We start from the raw sequence: 6,000 nt of genomic DNA, 5'->3' as shown, positions 1-6,000 counted from the left end.
TTAATTATATGATATATTCAGGATTGGACTAGGAGCAAATAATCTAAATTAAGCTTCATGCCTCAAAGTTTATTTGCTCCCCATATTATTTTTCACACTCGTGAAAATAGGTACTCGATTTTTACAGTAAAAATATGATTAGTCCATCAATTATTACATTTGGTGATATTTTAGTCTTTTATTACCCCAAAATGGTGAATTTTGGTCCAAAAGTAATATTTTCTCTTGAGATTTACACTATGTTTGGTTCAAAGGGAAGTGGGAGGATAGACTGTGGAAGGAAAGAAAGCGTGGAAACAAAGATCTTTCCACTGTTTTTGACAGAGAGGAAATAAATTGTACTGTTCATGGGTCCCGCAGCTTAAAAACTTTCTGCTCAAGTTTGGAAAGAAAGCTAACATTGAAGATACAATCTTGGAAAAAGACAAAATAGTCCTTGCTTTTGAATTTTTTTTGACGCTGCTATTAGTATTTTTTTTTGACGCTGCTTGCTATTAGTATTAAATAAATAAACTAAACGCATGCAATCATGCATCTACTGATCTACCGAAAAAAAATAAAATCAAAGCATGCATTAGTTTTCCAGATTTTTATTTTATTTCTTATACGCTGCATAACATTTTTTTTTTACATTACTATAATTTTTTTTAAGTTTATGAAATAATTGAAAAAATACTTGATTAAGAACACAAATCAATTAATAAATAAATCAATATTTAAATATTAAATAATTTAATAATACTTATTTTGAATTCAAAATATTATATACATAAATTAATATATTAATTTTGGCGAGGGATAGTTATGCCTTAAGGCTGAAGCAATAAGTCGCCATTTTTTAAGAACAAAAATTGAAGTTTGGATTTGCTCTCAAATATGCATTGTTTTAGTAGTTATTTTATTTAATAATTTTTTTTTGTTTGTTAAGTTTTTTTTGGTCAAATAACCTAGTGGCGAAAATTTTTATCTTAAAGGTGGATAAGTGAAGTGTCTGAGGTTCGAACCCCGGCTCTTGCACATATAGTGCGATGTCCCTATCAACTGAGTTATGTTCATGATGACTTCTTGTTTGTTAAGTTATTGGAACTATTTCACTACATTTGCTTTTGTTTTGCATTTTGTATGTCCAAACACATGAACAAGTGAATTCAAGTACATGTTCAATCTATTCTCACTATCATTCCTACTTTGAAATTATTGTTGGTAGGATTCAAGCACATGCTAGATGCATCAATTTTTTTTTTGAATGACAAATTGTTAGGATATATACAATGTTATGTTAGTATTTTTCCTTGTCAGGATTCGAACCCTGAACCTCCAACTTCTTTAATCCTTAGTTCAATTATAACGATAGGGAACATCGAAGAGTATAATAAGGATGCTCGTGGAATAATAGGACTTAGTTAAGAGCATCCACAATGGAGATACTCATATTCTAGTACTTAACCGGGCCCCACGTGTATACATCACTCATTTATAATTTTTTAATAATAGTACATAAGTACTATATCCCTCCAAACCAATATCTCTTAAAAAAATTCTAAATGGGTCCCACCACTAACACATATCACCAATAACTCTTTTATTTTTTATGAGATATCACCAATAACTCTACATCATTATAAATGAGACTCACAAAAATAATATAGGTATCAATGCTTATTATAGAATCAGTACCTATTTGGTACTCATTGATGTTTTGCTCCAATGGGGGTACCTATTGGCGGAACCAGGAAAAAAAATTAAGGGGGGCCGCTAAAAAAATTATAATGTAAAAATTTAATTAATAAAAAACACAAATTTGATCGTAAAAAAATTAAATTGTATAACTTGAATAATATTCTACGTGTGTCAAGTTACTTGATATTATCAATCATTTACTTTAAATTAATATTTGTACAAAGTTGATCATCAAAATTATATATTTTATCATATTACACGTATACTCAAAAGAGAATAATTGATTTTATTTGAAAATAGTTGTGTTAAAATTGTCCATTATTTCTATTGATATATATCTATAAAAATCAACTTTTTATAAAAAAAAATACTATTGGTTTAGTTGCTTTGAGAAAATGTTTTAGTGGTTCGAATCTTGGGTGTTAAACATGATTTTTTAAATGAAAAAAGCACAAAAAATGAAAAATTGGGGTTAGAGAGAATAGATCTCACGACCTTAGGATCCAAAAGACACATTAACACAACTGCCAATAACCACTGGGCTGCACTCGCTGTTTGATAATTCTTGTGTGCAGATAGTTATATACTTATATATATAGAATACCGTTTTAATTTTATAAAAATATCAAGGGTATTATAGTAATTTCACATTTTTTCGGGGGTGGCCATCGCCCACCCCAGCCACCCCCTAGTTCCGCCAGTGCCTATTAGGTACTTATTAGGTACTAGTACCTAAAAAATAAGCACGCACCATTGGAGATAGTCTTAGTTTTTTTTTATTTTTATAACGTTCGCTACTTAAGTTGCGGTCGTGTAAATGAGGGTATTTTGGTAATTTTATAGTGTGCGCGAGAAAATTGGTAGGATGGAGAAAAAAAATCTCTTAAGACATTAACAAATGAGATGGATAACACGAACACATAAATGCTTCAACCAAAATCGCAGGGCCATTCAAAGAAAGAAAATGTACCGCTAGTGAAGTATCCAAAAAGTCTCAAGGCTGAAGAATACAGATGAATAAATCTAGTAGTCTGTCTATAAGATTTGATTTAACTGACAATATTGATATTTTTTTTTTTAACAATATTGATATTGTTGAGTTGAATATTTTCATTTGAAAACTCGGATCTCACAATTATGTATGAGTTTTAGGTGATACTTGTCACTTACCAAGTCCAAAAGCAAAGATCGCGACATTATTATACTAAACGGTAGTTTTGGGGGCTTATCAAAAGTGGAAAACAAAAGATGCATCTATTTGAAATGGTAGATGTACGTGAAACAAGTATACAGTACACATTTGTGTCATTGTATGGTTGTATACATGCAAGATTCCCATTATCTTATATAGAATCCTTATGGCACCATTGGCATATGAATATTCTCCTCTTTATTTGCAGCTGGGTTCAAATAAAGGGAAATGCAGCAAAAGATTCCATCCAGTCGCGTTATATCGGAATTTCACACAGTCGACGCATCAATGCATGTTGCGTCAAGGCACCAAATATCTAGATTTCAAATTCGGTATTTTAATTTTTACAAAAAATATAAAATCTAGCATATACTTTTGAAGGATGATCTAACTCTAACCATAAACAAATCATATAATATCCCTATCACAAGAAATCCCTTTTTCACAACCAAGCATGCACTAAGAATATTGTATCTTATACTAAAAATTTTGCTTTTTGAAAACTTCTTTGTTGGACATGGAACACAAAGGTGCTATTAATTATTACTACCTACTCACAAGATAATGTGGAATCTAAACTTAATCTTGTGCATGATTGCTAATGAATACAAGTTCAGTTGGCAAACATATTATAATTTAGAAGTTCATTATGATTGAAACATCGCTGTAAAAGGATGAACATTTGTAGGGTTCTTTTTTGTGGACCCTTTCAACAGCTGCTACCTTTCCAATTTCCAACTATTCCTAATATTAGTCATGGAAGTTTCCTCGATGCTACGCTTTGAACCCTTATTCCTTTGTTGAAAAAACTCATATCTCACATTAAACAGAGATAATGCCTAAAATTGGCCTAGTGAGTGAGGGTCGATAAAAATTATCATCATTCTATCGAATTAAATTAGTATGCCCGGTGAACCATGCCTGACCCTTTTGTATAAATAAAGAGAGATAATCCCCTAAAGAGTGACACTTGCAAAACTTAATATGGTATGAGATTCTATATATTTGATCATGCACCGTTTATATCTATGCACAATCGGGGGAAGAGATCCTCTGCAGTGACAACAAAGTTCAATGAGATCTCAGTCATGTTAAAAAGTTTCACACCGATTGCGAGATGACCTGAATATATATGTTTATAAACTGAAGACAATTTTTACCTTACAGGTTGGTTTTGTATAGGGTTGAGTTAAACCTAACTCTAAATTCTAAAAAGTCAATCATTTGAGTCAATTGAATGGTTGAGATATTCACCGGACAAATTAAGAATTTTCATCCACACAACCAATTTTTAAGAAATCAGGAAAAGAGAAATAATTTTTAATAACGATAATACTAATGACTATTTTACAACTGTCTCAAATAATTTATTGATCACGTAGCCGCTATCTATATCAACACATCAAGCATAATACTATTATTTGGATAACTTGATACCTTCAATAAAAAATATGACAACTCATAGAAAGTACTTATGATATATATTAAGAGGAAGGTCACTCAAGGCATAACCAAGTGGCATAGTTTTATTAAAGTGCATATGTGTGTATTTATTAAAGGACCATTATATATATAGGTTGCAAAGCTAAAGAATTGAAATCAGAAGCAAAAGAAATGAGGAGAGCATGTAGGAAAATATTGAGGTCAGTGCCTTGCACAAACAGAAGAAGTGAGTCTAGGAAAGATATGGAGGAAATTCTAAGGGCTAAACTTTCTACTATCAATGAAGAACCAGAATTGTGTGAAGAGAATCTAACATCATCACCAAGACACGTGATGAGAATTGCTAAGAAGCAAGGGAAGAAGAATAAAACAGGACGTTGTTTAGTACCTCATGTCAATCTAAAGCAATCTTATGTTCTTTTTATTAATGGCTTTGCTTCAAAAACCAACTTTGCTGGATTTCTTCAACGCTAGTTAACCTCAACCTTCATATCAATAAAACTATCTTGTCAAATTATGACAAGAAGATATTGATTTGTATGATGTAATGGTAATAGTGTCTGTGTTATCTTTAACTATTGTATGTATGTATGTATGTATGTATGTATGTATGTATGTATGTATGTATGTATGTATGTATGTATGTATGTATGTATGTATGTATGTATGTATGTATGTATGTATGTGACATGATATAAGCAAAATTTCACTTTTCAGGTTCATATGTGCTTTCTCTGTGACCAGAGGGAGTATGTATGTAATAGTACTATGTAGTGTGTGTACGGTAAGTACTACATGTATTTTCTAATTTCTTCCCATTTTGGCTTAATATTTTTTGCCATAAGGGCTGCATAATATTCAGCTAAAATAGTTATGAGTTATGACATTTTACAAAGTCTGTTGCTGTATATTTTGTGACCTTCTGCATAATCAGTGACCCAAATCAAAGCAGATTATCCTGTCGATATTATCTCAAATTTTGAAGGGTCTTGTATTACGCCTCCTCTGTATCATGATCAATGTTGAATTTTTTAAAAATGAAAAAAATTCTCTCTAAAAAAAATGAAAAAAATATTTAGTACGTAGTTAGTATTTTGTTAGTAGATGATTGAACTCATAACTTTCTTATCATCCTAATCACTATGAGTCAAATCCGCCTTTATCGCTCTGGACAGCCGACTAACTAACATTTACTCTAGTGTCATACCAATTTACACACACAAGAGTGTGATGCTGTTCTTAATAAGTTCTGTTTCAGCCTCCTAACAGTACCATCGGATGTGCTAAGTAAGGGAACGGTTATAGCATATTCATACCTGGACCGGGAGGACGTGAAAACATAGAGCTCGTACCTTGACAATTAGAATCAATACTATGAATAGCTAACATGCATACAGTTAACATCATGTGTATCAAAATCAAATAAAATAAAAAAAATTATCGATCTTATTTTAAACTTCAACGAGTTTCTTTATCTTTTCTCTAATTTAAGAGCAAGTAATATGGGTATATTAATCAATGGGAGCTGCTAATAGTAATAATATGCTTCCATATGGAGTTGATTTGTTTGCTGGAAATTTACCCCCTCAACTGGGTTTACTACAATGAGCCTTGACATGGATGCAAAGAATGGCTCGAGTTACCGTAGAACTGAATAATTGTAAGCTAGTGATCGATACTACAGT

The sequence above is a fragment of the Trifolium pratense genome, linkage group LG1 (assembly GCF_020283565.1).
Source record: "Trifolium pratense cultivar HEN17-A07 linkage group LG1, ARS_RC_1.1, whole genome shotgun sequence".
In the NCBI taxonomy this organism is placed as follows: Eukaryota; Viridiplantae; Streptophyta; class Magnoliopsida; order Fabales; family Fabaceae; genus Trifolium; species Trifolium pratense.
This window is presented reverse-complemented; position numbering follows the sequence as displayed.